Source organism: Oxyura jamaicensis, chromosome 2 (assembly GCF_011077185.1).
Source record: "Oxyura jamaicensis isolate SHBP4307 breed ruddy duck chromosome 2, BPBGC_Ojam_1.0, whole genome shotgun sequence".
Classification (NCBI taxonomy): Eukaryota; Metazoa; Chordata; class Aves; order Anseriformes; family Anatidae; genus Oxyura; species Oxyura jamaicensis.
In genome coordinates this window covers 123,954,083-123,971,045 of record NC_048894.1, presented here as the reverse complement: position 1 = coordinate 123,971,045, position 16,963 = coordinate 123,954,083, and the positions used below count along the sequence as shown (strand labels likewise).

General features: G+C 36.8%; 1 protein-coding gene across 2 annotated transcripts in view; it reads right to left on the bottom strand.

Moving 5' to 3' along the window:
* The window catches only part of SULF1 (sulfatase 1), a 106,897-nt gene extending 98,490 nt beyond the window's left edge, over positions 1-8,407 (bottom strand). For both annotated transcript variants that reach the window (XM_035319450.1, XM_035319454.1), the window contains exons 1-2: positions 8,332-8,407; positions 5,770-5,868 (exon numbers count right to left, since the gene is read on the bottom strand). The gene's annotated coding sequence lies outside the window, so the exon portion shown is untranslated. The remainder of the gene's footprint in view (positions 1-5,769; positions 5,869-8,331) is intronic.
* Between the last annotated feature and the right edge of the window lie 8,556 nt (positions 8,408-16,963).

Genomic DNA, 16,963 nt, shown 5'->3' with positions numbered 1-16,963 from the left:
CTGATTGTCTAAGGGTCTGAAAACACATTCAGTGGCAACCAGCATGGCCTGTAGCTTCCAGGATCAGTTCCTACAGATAAACATGCACACTGTTTGACAGACAGCTTCTGAGGTGCGAAGCCTGGGATTTCTGCATTTATGAGCACCTTATCTCTGCATTACCCAAGTGTTCCATAATCTTAAATGTATGTATTTCCATAGCTCTTCTGGAAGAGAGCAATGGAATTGGCAGAGCAATCTTTTCCCTCCTTTCTTGTGGCACTTCCCTCCTTTCTTGTGGCACTGACTTCAGCGCTGTCATACAGAAGTCCTGACTGGGGCAGGGAGTTGGGACTAAATTCCTCCAAATGCTAGGTTTATAAACTAACTAGTGCACCAGCTTTCTCATGGCTGTGTAACACCAAAGAGAGTGGGGTGATGACTTTCTTAAAGAATCTCTCATGTACATTTCATCTCTCATCTGTACACACTCCAGTGTAACAAGAGCAGCAAAACTGGTTGGAAATCCATCAGTTTTTCTTCCACTTGAGGAATAAAGTGTAAAACATGGTTGCCTTTTTTCCCCAGAAGTAATATTGCTCTTACTTCCAACATTTTTTTAGGTGAGAGCTTGCACTTCACTAGTACATAATCTGATCACTTGTCAAGAACAAAACCTATCAGACCTTCATGTGGCACAGAAAACAGGCCATCTTTTTTCTTCCTTCTGGGAACAGAGGGGGAGGCAGTAATGATTCAACTTAAAGCAACAATGAGCAAATAAATGTTGTCTTAGATCTGTAAATCTGCAGGGGAACAACAAATGCTGGAAAGTTTTCCCATTAGTGTTTCTTGGCCCTGATTCAGTAAGCTACTTCATTGCTATGTCAATAGCACATATACATATATAAACACATGTCCAAGTGCTTTTCTCACTGCAAGTAGATTTAAGCTGTTGCAGATATGTCATTTTTTCTAGATGACCAAAAAAGTTCTCTGTGAAGAAATGTTAATCTTAGCTGTATACTTAACTCAGAAAACATCTGCAGTTTTAATATCACTATATCTCACCACTGATGTCACATTAGGCAGTTCTGTTTGTTTGCATGGTTTTCGTTTAGCTGTTTTTCTTTTGTCTTTCTGGTCTTAATACATAAAGCCAGGAAAGAGTTTTCCTTGTAGCATTCTATTTTTCCATTCTCTGACTATATCATTACAATCTTAATGATGCTATTGGTCTACTTCCTAATAAAGACATTTTGCATTTTTGCAAGAAAAACAGTAAGATACTTTTGGATCAAGTTACTGGCAGTAGAAGTGTGTGGCTGAAAAAAAAATCTGCAGTCTTCTTAAACATCCATCTGAATGGAAATATTTGGAAGAGGTGGGGGAAATAATGTCACATACGATTCTTCAATAAACTCCACTTTAAAAACATTCCTATGTGTAATACTTAAAGTATTTTTATCAGACTACATGTGTTGCATTTTGATGCCCTTGAATAGCACCAATTCTCCACTGAGGCATAATACAACTGATATTGGTTCGAAGGAAGTGACTTGGCTCTTACAGGAAAAAAAATAACCTAAATGTGGGAAAATGTTTATAAATAATTCAAGAGACTGGCATTTTGAAAGCTTGACCTTAAAATCTTAGGAGTACACTTACACAAAGGTTGTTGCCTTCAGTTTGGCACCGGCTGGGACAGAAATTTTTAGGATATATTTTTCTCTTGCCTGTCTCTTGTATACAGAGTATACTCTCAGCTTAGCAACCACCAAACTGCTGACTGCCTATTCCTCATTAAGGCATGCAGTGCAGAGAAACATGCTGGTAAGAAAAGCAATGAAGCATTTTAATCAACAGCTGAGAATCCCTTCTACTTAGTAGCAGGAGGAAATGAAGGAGAAAAACTTCATGCTTCCTCTTTGGATCTCTACTGGTGTGAACTAATTTAATAGGGATGAGCAGCCACAGGGGCAAACAAGTGTCTGTTGCTTCATATAAGTGACGTGTGGTAGTCTATGTATATACTACAAGTGAATCCCAGGATCTTCAACCTCACATGTTCTAAAGCAAAAATTCCAAGTTTATGACTTTCTACAGTTGTCTATAGTATTGTTATACTGTAGAAAACTCCCTTTGGATCTTAATCAATGATGTATATAGAAAAACATAGAAATGGTTCATCTGTGAGAAGGAAAGGACAACAAAACGGAAATGACACCCATTTACAAGTCCAGGTCAGAAGTGTGCTGTGGGCAAGAAAGCCACAAAATAAATGAAGGAAATGAGAAAAACGAAGGGGCAATGTTGCATCTATCTTATTTTATCTATTGTATCTATTGAGTTAAAAGACATTTACCCTAATGCATTTAGGGGGAAAGCACCTTATCTTTCAGCTAATAATCCCCTTCTGCATAATCTTCTTTTCCAAACAGAAACTTGACAGCATGAGAGGAAAAAGGAGAATAAATAAATTTTGTTTCCAAAAGTGGAATATACGAATGAGCTAGATTGCTGATGGCAGAATTCACTTGGGAAATGCAGAAAGAAATAATTTAGTACATGCTTCTTAGCAGAGAAACTTTGTGTGGGCACATATCTGAATGTGGACATTTATGAATAAAATGTATAACACACAGATGTACAATGCAGAGAGGTACTCCTGTGTTAGAGGACTTTTTCCCATAGGACTTGCCTATTATGGTAGGTATTTCCTTGTGCCCTTTTAGGGGCAGAGAAGGAAAGACAAGGAGATGAAAAAGCTTGACAAGATCCCAGCTAGAGAAAGGCTGCCTGAATACAGATTCAGCATGATGTGGCTGTATCCTGTATAGACAAATAATAACAATGAAGTTTCAGAGCACAGAAGAATGAACCTTACAAAAAAAAGATCATAGTTCTGCTGTAAGCTTTCAAGGAGGATGCTCAACAATGCCTTCTGCTAACAGATCATTACTGTGGCCTCAGTATATAGGCAGTAAAACGAAGGATGATGTACTGAAATGTAAAAAACTGTTATTTGCACTTGCTGTATGGCTATGTTCTCCAGCTTCCTAGCCTCTCCTAACAAGCAATCCCACACAGTAGCCTGTGGGTATTTTCTGGGTTATTCTGCAAGGCTCATCTGACTGTCCAGTGAGCAATTGCAAGATTTTTTGCTTGGAGACACCACTGGTCAGTGCAGAACTCTTGACCCTCTCACCAATTCCCTCTCCTAAGCCCTGTAACTTGTAATGAAATGCTGTAACACAAGCTTCTTAGGTTCTTCTTTCAAGATCATGTTCATTTCAGATTAAGTGAAATCATATTTTCAAGCTCTTACACTTCCCAAAAATAAACTGGTATCTAAAAGTCTGTTTGGAGCTGGGGCTGGCATACGTGTATGTGCACTAATGACACTAAATTTCTAAAAAAAAAAAATCAAACAAAACAAAACAAAACAAAACAAAAAACCAACAACTAACCCCAAAGGTTAAGTTCTCTTCAACTTAATTAGCTGAAGTTGCCTTTTGGAATGTCAGTCGATAATGTGCCAGGAAAGTCTTTGCACTGAGAGTGTCATTAATAGATTATATACATAAGAGACATGATTTTTAAGCTTCAGGTCAAAAAGCCACCTTTTCATTTTTCTTGGAACTTTCCAACCATTTTATCCATGGTGGAAGTGATAACACTTTATTTCATAATAAATATTCTGAAGACATTCCTAATGCAGGAAAATATGAATTACATTTATGCATACTTCACAGTTATAGTTGTGAGTTATAAGTGTGAGATAGTTTGACCCAACATCTGTAGAGAAAAAGTATGTTTATAAGATTTTCTTGAGAAACCTCTCTACAACAGCACATGGTGTAGCCAACGAAGAGTGAGCTTCTTAAATTTCAGGTTAAATAAACACTGTCCAGGCTTCTTCTAAAAAACATTAACTATTTGATCTGCAAAATATTGCTTGGAAATCTTCCAATATAAAGTCTTTCATAAGATTATTTCTGATTCTTGTATTTGGTAGACTGGAAACATCACCAAAATGATCCCCCTTCATTTCATTGAATAGAACTGGAAGGCGCTGCAAATAATAATTCAATTCATTTTCTCCAACAAAAGCAAGATCATTCATCTAAATCATGTTATTTCATAACTTTCATTTCTGTAGAAATTTAAAGCATGCATTTTCTTGGCTCTAGTCTAGTTAACCTCCTTAAAAGCAACCTAGGAAAAATATATTTTTAGATAAAGTTGACAGATAGCATTGAGCTGGAGCTAGAGATAATGACTAGCTCAATGGTACAGGACAGCCATGATATCCTGATAAACTGTATACAAGCAAAAAATATATGCATTATATGGGGCCTATATGCAGTTATACATCTGGAAAGAAAATAAAGCAGGCAGATCATGCCCCCAGGAATATGCCTTTATTCTGGAAGCTATGGCTCTGAGAAGAACTTGACAAATATTTTATTGAAAATATTAAAAATAAAATTATTTTTGATAGAAAGATGTTTCCTAGTTTAAACAGAGGACTTCTTCAGCATATATTACGCAAGAGAGCTAACTAGATGACTAAATAAATTCTTCTGGCTATATAAAAGACCACTATTTAAACACGTAAAATACAAATTAAAACCACAAGTCTGGAAGTGGAAGAAGTTTTAGAATATTATTTAGATAGATATAGCCTTTCTAAAAAAGAATGATCAGATTAGTAAGTAATCTAAATGATTGAACAATCTTATATTCATCCCAATTGTTACAAAAAGTTATCTAAAGATCTGGTAATTAAAATATTTTGTAATTAAAATACACTGTGAGTTAACATGTCAAACAGTAACTGGTCACAAACAAAAATTCTGTAGAGACTCATACGTGAAATAAACTTGATGTATACCATCTGTCTTTCATTACTATCAATGTCTTAATTTTAAATCCAAATTTACCTCTGCCACATATATACCTGCTATAAAATTATATAAATTTGCAAATTATTTAAACAGAAATATTTTATGCAAATGAGGGGACAAAATAATACAGACAAGGGAAAAAAATAATTTTGGAGTACTTTAATCTTCCTGCTCTGTGCTCTGCCATATAACTTTATATTTTTATTTGTTGAGATGTATGATTTCATATTCTTAACCTAGTGCCACAATCTCCACATCACAAAGCTACCACAGAACTTGCTATGACTGCCTAATTCCACGTAAAAGTCAGCTAGGTCTTGAAATGGCTAGTGCAGATCTTTCAGAATTGCTTTGGCAGAGTCACATAAGACATCTTGCATAGTGCTTTTCTTTACCATGACCAGCTGAACACAGTGAGATTAGCTTTGAGTTTTCATAATCATCAGGTTTACATAAACAAGGGAAAATTCCAAACCATTACTTTGTGTTTAATGTATATCTTTCCATGCAGGAAAGCGTGCATTTATCTTCATATAGCTCAAGCCTATAAAATATTCATTTTCATATGTTCAAGAAAGGAAAACATTTTTTTCACAGGATATTATTCAAAAAAAAAAAAAAAGTTCTGGATGTCTTAAAAATAGAAAGTTAATAGTAGCAAACTTTGGACTGAGAAGCTATCTGTGTAATCATTTGCTAGCTCACTAAAATGTTAAGGGTCCTTGGGTTAGTCTTGAGTCTTTCAAGTTTGGCAGAATAGAACCTCCAGAAAATTTACTACAGCTTAATTATTGACCTGACATAATACTTAGGCTATGTAGCACATGCTAATGGCTTGTTTGGTTTAATTAATTACTGAGTAAGCATTTTATTTTTGTACCTTGGAAGATTTCCTGCAGTTAATATGCCTTAGTTAATTTTCGTAGCATTGGACAGAAGTCTGTAATGTCTTGCTCAGTTAATTTATTGTAGACAAAACCTGCAAAAAGGGGAAAACACATTAATACTTATGGCTGCTAGGAATCATGCATCTTAGTTGTAACACAAGGTCTGTTCATATTGGATTTAGAATTTTGTTTGCCAAACTAAACTCATCTATTCCTATTTATTTTGCTGAATCACCCTGCAGAACCAAGTTTATCCATGTCTAATTACCTTGATTACAAGTCAGCAAGTAACCACGTTTAAAATAACTGAAACATTAAAAAACATGCATTCATTTTTAAAGATCTTGACTTCTTCATGTTTTGTTTCTTATTAAAAACCTATCAATATGTACCTGCTTTTTCAATGCCTTAATGTAGCTGAGAAAATTTATGGCAGATATTCTACATGAGCAGGAAAAAAATAATCATATCCACTAACCACTGTAAAATACATGTCTAGAAATGATAAGCTATATTTTATTTAGCTGTCAAAATAACATGAAAGTGCTTTCCTTTTGTATTCCCTGTAGAAACACTCTATCAATCTATCAAATTTAACAGAATGTTATCTCTTCAAATTAAACGTAGTCTTACTGTTTGGCTAAAAGTAGGTTTACACTCCCAGCCTCAGATCCCAATGGATACCTAGATGTTCATCTCCACTAAGTACTGTAAGTTGTCAGGGTATTTTCTGAGAATATCTGTAATATTTTCATAGGATTTTCAGCTTTGGAGGTACTTGTCTTGGCTTTTTAATTTGTTTGTTCATTTATTTGTTCTTTTCTAAATTGAATTACTATTAAAATCACCTATAAAATAGCACAAACTTGTGAATTTTTTCTTTAGGCAACTGAGACATAACTACCCATATCCAATTGTTAAGTTCTTAATTCATCTTCTTCCTTTGACAAGAACCTTACGGTTCGTATCTACTTTTTGCTCATTTAACCTGAGCAGCTACTAAGATGTAGGATCTCATAGGTGACTCCACTCAGGAGAAAGTTTCAGTGATGGTAAAAGAGCTCTGTTTTGTTTATTTTCATGTACACAGGAAATATTTTTCTTGCCTGAGCTGTAGTTTCACATTCCCTTAAGCCTTGACTAGTCACAGGCCTCTGAGCAGAGAGACAAGTACCCTCCCTTTCCATCCTGGCATTGTGTTTCTCCCGGTGTGTGCCAGCATGCACCCTCCGGTGGCTGAGGTGAGCCAAGTGAAGGACCAAGTATTAATGCTGTCAGCCAAAATTGTACCAGTGAAACAGCAAAAAGGCTGGTTTTCAGATGGGTCAGTTCTGTCTTCTGACTCCCCTCACTGTCACACTGCTGCCTGTACTGTCGCAAGAAAGGCGTGAAACTGTGGGCTACTACACCAGTGGTCAGCAAGTATGTTATGAAACCCTCACCAAAGACATGGGGCAATAAAACCACCAGGTAGTGTTTCCCTGTCAATGCCAGCCTGTTGGCTGAAAAGACCTCTCTGTTCTTCAGTGTTTCCTCTCTTGTGAAGTCTGCTTCTCTGTCAGTCAGTCAGTTTGCTCCCTTCTTCAGGATCTCCCTCCACCTGGCACAGCACCCTCCTGGGAAGGGCCAGCCAAAGCCTGGCTCCCTATGCTTATGTGCCCTTGAACCGCTCTGCGTTTTGACGCTGGTTTTGGAACAAGCATGCTTTACTGTTTCATACAGACAATTTATAAGGACGGTAGCAGGTAAGTCTATCTGTTTTTAGGATAATGAACAGAGATTCTTCATTTGCAAACTTCTGAAAGGTCAAAACCAACCTTATTAGGAAAACATTGGTGACTTGCACAGACACCAGCACAGAGAATAATGAATACATATGGGTAATGTTATTTTATGCACAGCTGGGTACCTGAGAGGGAGGGAGGGAGAGAGGGAGGGAGGGAGGGAGGGAGGGAGGGAGTTAGGGAGGGAGGGAAGGAGGAAGGAAGGAAGGAAGGAAGGAAGGAAGGAAGGAAGGAAGGAAGGAAGGAAGGAAGGACAGACGGACCAGGGAAAAATAAGGCATATGTAGTTTTCAGGGAACAGAAGGAGAGGGAGAGGGGAAAGTGAGAGGGGAAAGGGAGAGGGGAGAGGGAGAGGGGAGAGGGAGAGGGGAGAGGGAGAGGGGAGAGGGAGAGGGGAGAGGGGAGAGGGGAGAGGGAGAGGGAGAGGGATCCTTCCTTCAACAAGCCCAAAATGGAGATAGAGTAAATTAAGGAACCTGAAATACCTATACCCTTAATATGCTGCTACAAAATGAAAGGTAACCTTTGCTTCTCTAATGCAGAACAGGTCAGTACAGTGGCACATAGAGTACATGGCAGTGGACTCGTTACATCAGTGAGTCAGAAAGGATTATGAATTTTAAAACACCAACTTTTAGGCAGCCAAGACTGTGAAGGTCTGGAGAAGTTTAAATATAAAGCTGCCAGTATCTGGGAACTTAACAAATTACCTCATAGATATTATTATGCTATGAACAAGTACTTGCAATATTACAGTCCTCTAAATCTTACCTTTTACTTATGTAAGAAAGATATATTTTCATTGTTTTTCCACTCTTCTCCAGATCAGTCTTTTATTTTTTTTTTTCTGTAATAAATAATACAAGAAAAACTTACAACAATTTCTAAGCAATAAATAGGTTGCACTTATCTATACATTATTTCTAGGAATATATCCAGCACAATAAGAAAGATGTTGCATAGAGTATTGGATTTAATGCTGTCCCATAAGCCTCACTGTGACCATTGCCTCTTATTTCAGCAGGGTGGGGTTGCAGCAAAGAACAACTCCAATGCAACTTTCTTCATTTGTCAACAATTTCTACTTTAACTTTTTTTTCTTCAGACGGTTATACTGCTAGTGTGTAGTATCTACAGAGGGCAGTAGCTCTCTAAACCTTCTTGTGCAGGTGCAAAGCAGAAATCCAAGACTTATTTAAATTCCAGACAGCAAATTCGGTTAAGCCTGCTTCCTAATAAATCAAAACGCAAACCTATGTACTGTTAGGCTTTCAAGTTAGTAGTGGCTGTGAAAACCAATAGGTCTTCTGGGATTTCACCTTGAAAATTTAAGCCCAGAATCTAGATTTAATATTCTTAATGTACAACAAAAACATATAGGCATGAAATAACTGGAGACGTGAAAAATAATGTTATTGTTGTATCACCTAATATGGGTTTTTGGCTCTCTTTCTTTCAGAGATTGGCCTCTCCAGCTTTTAATAATGTACTTTCTAATTATCAGTTTCCAATTTTTTAGCAATGATGTAGTAGCTAGGATACACTGACTGAAAGATTTCTTTGTGATTCTCACTAGCTGCCATTGAACCTTTTTGCTCCCCATTACCACCACACGTAGTTATGGAAAACTAATGAACACTTGCCTTTCTCCGTGGTAGTCTCAGTACACTCCTTTTGGGCATGCATTTTGCATAGGCCAAGAAGACAGGAATAAAAAAAAGCACCCTCACAACCACATACAACACAACTTATCTGACCCAATGGCCACATAAGCCCTCCTTTGACCATACATCATGGGAGCAAGCAATACCCTGACATCATTTTGAGTGCAATAACTTCTAGGCGACCAGTACTAGGGATGGGTGAGTGCAGCAGGTTTTTTTCCCACAGGATTTGGCTGAATGCACAGTAGTGTTACAGCATTTCCCACCTCCCCCCTCCCCCCCTCCACTCCCCCCCAGAAAAATCACTGATATAATGAAAGGCCAAGAAGTCACAACTGACATATTTTTTCCACTTAATGTACTAGCTAGACCAAGTCTGAAGCACATGATGCAATGAAAGATTAGCCATCAGCCTTCAGAGGATCTGAAGAAGAGCTAAGTATGCAAACACTAGAAGATGATTAATTAAATTATTCCCTCGTTTTTGAAATATAAATCAACTCTTATTATGTTTTGTGACAGCTATTAATTGTAGTTACATGGATGGATGGGCTGTGATGCACTGACCATATTTCTAGCCTCAGTAATGTAACTGCAAATCTCACTAAAAGGGTGACTTTGTAAGTGCCAAAGGATAGATTTTGGACCTTAACTTGCTATAAAATAGAGTATTTTTTTCCTATTATTGTTGTTGTTATGGGAAACAAATTGGGCAAAGAACTTTTGGAAGGAAAGTGTCTTGAAATGGCCAAGAATGTAACAACAAAGAATATAAAGAAAACAAATTATCAAGATGAAAATAAACTAATGAAGAAAACAATGCTTAGAACAGCAAACTAAACAAAGGAAAGATGCTTTAAAAATCCATTTTCACAATCAATAAGCTGACTGCATGTGTACAACAAAAGCTCTATTTTTTTTTCCTGTTTAAAATACCTCCTTTCATCACAAGAGATCCATTTGATTTTTTTACTCATTGTTTCCTGCTCACCCCTGCACTTAAGATCCTAGTTTCATGTGATAGTAAAGCAAAATTAAGAATCACTCAGTAGCAACAAATATGAGTGAATCATTGACTTTAGGAACCTCTTCTTATATACATAAAAAAGGTATATAAAAGTAATGGACAGTGAAGCAGAGTGACAATGAAATAAGTCATTTCATTGGACAATATACAGAAGAGTGAATTCAATAGCACAGGAATCAACAGGAATCTTTCCATTTACTTTAGTGGGCATTGTGTTAGGCCATTACAGAACATAAAAAAGACACATGGATAGGGTAGCTACCATTGTCAAAGTTTCCAGATCTCTGTTTTCCACATTCATGAACATATGAAAATGCAATACTTTCCAGTAGGTGCACAAAGGAGTTCATTATGACTTAAAGTCAGAGAGGATGTTATTCTATAATTTTATTCTACTGAAAACAGATCCATTGTTTTCTTTAAAGGCTGCTGTGTTTAAAAAAAATTTGCAAGAGCATTTTCATTTTTCTTCTTTCTTTCAAGTTTCTGTGCACCAGTTATTATCTACACTCTGCATACAGCCTTTGCCAGGAACCTGTACCACAGATTTCCAGTCTGTGGTACAGGTGAAGACTTAACAGCATCACTCAGTAAGAAAGTCTTACAGCACGCTGTAATGCAAGATTATTATTTACAGTTCTTCCTTTAAACAGATACTGCTGGACTGTGTATCATTTGGGAATTTTGAGGGATGTAGTGTGACTATCAGAGAAATCCTTTATATGTAACACAGATAAACAATAAAACATAGAATGGTTTACTATATGCAAAATTATTTCCATACCTTGGACATACTGGTGATAAACAGTTTTCCAAATAATTCCAGAAGTGGCAATATCTGACTGTTGAGTAACATGCCCTGGGGCTGCAATGATCTTATTTAAGCTCACAAAAGAATAACAATCACAAAACCTCCAAGGATGACCCAAGGGACTGTGGGGAGTGTTGTGTGTGATTCACTGGAGAGGGAGAGCTCCAGCTCTGAGTCACTCCTGAACTTACATACTCTGATGCCAAAAGAGAGGTCTTTCTGAAAAAAAATGAAAATACTAGACCCACATATTTCTGCAGATTCAGCCAGTTCATTACTTCCTCAGACCAATGCTATATAAAAAATGTCTTTATGCAGCAGCTTCCCATTTCACCTTGAAACAGCATGATTCCAGTGAAGAATGCAGTGATTTCTGTTTGTATAAAATGCTTTTGCATTTCTAGCATTTAGGTATTCTATACAAAAGTTACAAGTACAAGATGCTTGTTTGTAATTTTAACTAACTGAAGACAGAACAACCAGGAAAAAGTTTTGGTGGTTGACTCTGAAAATGCCAATTAAGGGGTAAGAGAATAAAATTCTTGTTATCTAATACTTTTTCTTTCTTTTCTTTCTTTTTTCTTTCTTTCTTTTTTTTTTTTTTTTTTTTTTTTCCCCCTATATAATCTATAGGAAATATAGCAAAGTAGCAGAGCAGTCTGAGAAACCACAAATTACGTAATTGTTCATTCTCCTCTGGCCTTATAGTTCTCATTGCTTTCACTAGGCACTGTTTGATTATTCCAATGGAATTAATTACTAAAGAAAATAGAAGGAAATATTATGGATCTTAGAATCAGCAAAAAAGGTAGCAGAATCTGCTAGAAATAGATTGAACCTGACAAGCACTTATTTTTCAAAAACAACTTTTATGAAAACTACTATAACTCCTTGGGATGTAGGGTATTCCTATGTTTCTGCTAATCAGTTTTTGGATAAGGAAACAAATAATTTGTATTTTAATGTCTATCTCAATTTGGAAGACTCTGGCATGCCCAATATAAACTTAAAATGTTAACTGATTCTCAAAATACATGAAGGGGTAGATGGAGCAGGAAATTTCTTTAGATGTGAATTGATGAGGGTTAATGAGCCCCCAGTTATGTATGTGCTTTCTTAGATGATAAAATACCAACATCTCCCTTTGCCTCACTGGCAGATCTGTTTTTTTCAGCAGCCAGATAAAGCCTATTATTTAGAGAGAAACATGAACTCTAGACTAGGTTGCTTCACACAGAAAAATAACTCAGAAGTTTAATAAAGTATGCTTTTCCTATGTTTTAGTACTTAAAATAACAATACCACTGTGACTTGAAACCCAACTAATTCTTGTAACTTTCTGAACATAAACAACAATGTCACTTCAATCGATGAATCAAAAGGCAAGATGACCTTAATCTAAATATTTAAGGAGCAATTTAAGGAAGTGATATATGTGGAGACAAGGAAGAAGGCAAGGAATACACTTGTTGGAAACTTAATTTTTCTGGTGATGATTTCTGATGTTTACCTGTGTTACCTTTTTAAAGTGTCATTTCTTTTTTTAAAAAACTGTTTTTAAGAAATACGGAATCATTCCACAGAGACAACTGAGCTCTGCCTTCTGTTATGGGTTACGGTACCATTGAAGCTTAAGCAAAGGTTTGTGCTTTCAATTCCCCCTACCTTTTTTTTTTTTTTTTTTTTTTTTTTTTCCCAACAGATTGTAATGTGACCAAGTAGCAGGAAGACTGTGAATTGAAAAGATGATTCTCATGTGACACTCTTCTTAGTGCTTTGGGGAAAACAAAACACACACATACAAACCCTTGTGTCTGATTCAAGATGTGGAAAAAAAAAAAAAAAAAAAAGACAAATTTATGAAAAATATTTCTGAAATGGAAAACATACTTAAAAAATCTCCTATGTATTTGTTTTGTTTAGACTAATTACAACTTCTGCTTTATGTTACCACAATAGACATTGAACATTTGTAACGTATTTACTGAGGTTAAAGAAATTATGGGATGAATTTGTATCTATTATACCATTATCCTTAAACAACAATATTTTAGTAATCAGTTGGAATTTATTTTTATCAGTCAATAAGGTGACTTGGCAGTCCCCCTATATTTTACATCCTCAATAAATTATATAATACAGAATGCTAATAAATTTTATCAGGAAAAAAAATCAAAAAATATTGTTTTCTTGAAATGTTCTATTACTATAAATGCATAGCTGGATTAAATAAAGATGGAAACAAAAGAATTTATGGATTGGCTGGGTTCTGTAGCTTACACAGGTTCTCTCATATCTGTGTAACATGTTATGCCAATGGTTGTCTTTACCATGAACTGGAAAATGGGCAGTTCTTTAAAGAAAATCTGTCCTAAGAGTCAAAACGAAGTTAAATAATCTAACACTAAGGTTACAGGTATTTGCTTGTTGTTGCAGCCCAACCCCCAGCATACACATACACATCCCCCTCTCACACACACACACAGAACAAACATTCACTTCCCTTATTAAAACATGATGGTGGAACTAGCTCTTACTAACAGAATATTTTTCCATGTCCTACTCATTAAGTCTAAATTACATTAGAGTCAAGCTTCAACTACATTGTCTCCTCGTCCAAAGACAATTTTTTCAATATATATATTTTGAGTTTCTCTAACAATATGAGGGGCTATGACAGCTTATAGTTAAAAAAGCTATTTTAGATCTTTAAAGAATCCTTGGTTCTAGTTTCCTCTATTCAGCTTTTGTATTGTACATTGTTAACTTTTCCTGAAGCATGAAGACCAGAAAGTATCACCAGTCTTTCCTTAATATTACATTATACAGAACAGCACAATATCAAGACACCAGTAAAACTCAAGACATGGTGCATGATTTTGGCAATTCATACTCTATTAATTTAAGAAGTTAGTTCTTACAGCTGTTCCATACCACAATTTTTGGCCAAGATTAAGGACCTTTTAACAGAGAAAGCAGAATGGGAGGTCTGTCCCAATGGCAGAGATCCCCAGTGCTTCTTGTTTATAGCCCAACATATTAACTGACACTTAAAATTGACTGCTTCAATTTACATCAGCATGCAGAGCTATGAATAGCTGAGGAGCTTCTACAGAGCTCAATCAGTTTTATTTGCAATGGGACCTCTAATCTCCAGGAAATTAACAGGGCAACAGTTGGAGGGGTGTTTCTGAAATCTCTCCTAGGCTTCAGAGGTGATGGATCAGCACAGAATGAGGATCCATGTTGAGGCTCCAAGCTGCAACAGAGAAATCTTAGACTGTGTTCATCCCCACTGAGCATGCTGAGCAAACAGTAGGCCTAAACTAGCTATCAAGAAGGAAACCTCTGCCTTCTCAGACCCTGGGCATCTAGATTATCCTGCTGAGGTAGAGACAATGCATTCTCTTGAGGAGGTTCTAGGACATGCTCAATTATAGAATCATAGAATGGTTTAGATTGGAAGGAACCTTGAAAATAATCTAATTCTGACCCTACCCCCCGCCATCGGCAAGGACACCTTCCGCTACACCAGGTTGCTCAAAGCCCCATCCAACCTAGTTTTGAACACATCTAGGGATGGAGCATCCACAGGTTCACTGGGTAACCTGGTCCTGTGCCTCACCACCGTCTGAGTAAATAATTTCTTCCAAATATCTGATCTAAATCTACACTCTCTTAGTTTAAAAACACTACTCCTTGTCCTATCACGACACTCCCTGACAAAGAGTCTCTATCCTGCTTTCTTGTAGGCCCTGTGGGGGTTATATTTCCCCTCTTTCAGTCAATGAGAACTTCACTATACTGCTACAACTTCTCAAACAAGATGGTTAGTGGCTTAGCAACTTCATCCACCAGTTCCTTCAGGACCCATAGATATGTCTCATTAGGTCCCATGGACTTGTGCACCTTTAGGTTCCTTAGCTGGTTTTGAACCTGAATTTCTGCTACAGTGGGTGGTTCATCATTCTTCTAGTCCCCTTCAGGGGCTTGGGCTATGTGGCTGGAGCTCTTGCGGGTGAAGACAGAGGCAAAAAAGTCATTGAGTTCCTCAGCCTTCTCCATAGTATGGGTAACCAGGTCTCCCATTTCCTTTCCTAGACTTCCCTCTATAGAAGCCTTTCTTGTTGCCCTTGACATCCCTGGCCAAATTTAATTCTAATAGGGTTTTAATTTTTAATTATTATAAGGCCAAAGTTCCTGTAGTTGAAAGAGCACTGCTATGGAAACAAGAGATACATCCTCCAGGTGACTGAGGCCATGCACATGTCTGTTATAAGGCAGTATCTTAACTCCATAGCTACAAAGATGGTTATGAGATGAAGAATGAATAAACAAGGGTAATAAAAACTGAATGAAACCATACTTTATGGCAACTCAATTCAGTGAAAATGGCAAAAATAACAGGAGAGTGACCAGGTTCTAAGAAGTAAATGTTTTGGAGTTCAGGTCATTTTGAGTATTTTCAATGCTCAAACTTTTGTATCAGAAACAAGTTTTCTCTTTTGCCCCAGTCCTTAATGAACTCATGAAACTTCTTTTCTCCTTATTCCCTCACACTGTGAAACTCTGACAAACATAGCTGAGATGTGAACTGAGCATCAGGAAATATGTATTCCACTCCAAATATTCAAAAACTGGCTGAAGGATGCAGGTGGTTACATCACATGCATAATGCATGAATCAGCAGTTGATCTTACATGCCAAACAAACTTCTCACTAAAAAAAGAGTTTTAGATATTTTACTCCAAACATATGACAAGAGAAATTAAAATTATGTTTCCTAAAATATTGCCAGAGGCTGGTAGAAGTGACGCGTACCTAGTGAAATGCTTGTCTTTGAGTGAATTGAATGTTCAGTGCCATTCATGAAGTTATTATGCTAAGAGAGTTTTTTAAGATGGTAGGTGTAAGAAAACTCAGGTAGAAATCACACAGGCTGACTGCAAAATGAAATTACCTGGAATAACCACTAAACCAGGGTTGCTTTGGGTTTTATATTTTTCAAGTTCATAAACTTCTGTGTATAAATTTCAGTTAGTTAACTTTTTATCCTGCAACAAATAGAATTTAAAAATAGCTTTATAAGGACAGTATGATACTGTATGATACAGTATTACAGATATGTAATGTATGATACATCAGTATGATATGCATGTTAAACTAAAACTGGATTGTTTTAATTAGCAGTTCTGAAGTTGCAGAGACATGTAAGAACTACCACTACTTAGAACTGACAATGAAGTTGTGGGAGGAACTTCAAGCAACATGAAGATGAGAGAAGACAACATTGTCAGTGCTGCTAAAGTGCCATAAGGAACTCAGATGGAACAATACCACTGACAAGAAGATATGTAAAAAGCTTTTTTGGGGCTCCAGACCATAGGTTGCAGTCATTTGAAACCGATCTATTTCAGGAGTCAAAAGGTTCAGTTAAAGTGTTCTCAAACTTCAGAGAAGGGCAATAAAAATCCATAACTGAAAATATAGCCTAAACTCAAAATAAAAATCCTGCATGCTTTTAGCTTATAGGTATTAGAGTAGTCTTCAGCACTATGTTTAGTTGGGCTGCACAGAACCCCATTGAATTGGAAACAGATTCTTTGAAAGAGAGCTTCTTAAAGGTGTCTACTGTGACAGATCTAGAGGTGCCAATAACAGGAAGTAGACCATCCCATGCAAATATATTTTGGAGAAATATTTGTTCTGCAGCCCACTGTGACTGTGAGAACTATTTAAAGATGAGTTAGGAACAACTGCATATACCAGGAAAAAATGAGAGTGTTGTCGGGCACTGGGACAGCCTCCTGAGGGTCATAGTCACGGCACCAAGCCTGTCAGAGTTTAAGAAGCGTTTGGACTGTGCACTTAGTCACATGGTCTGAATTTTGGGGTAGACGA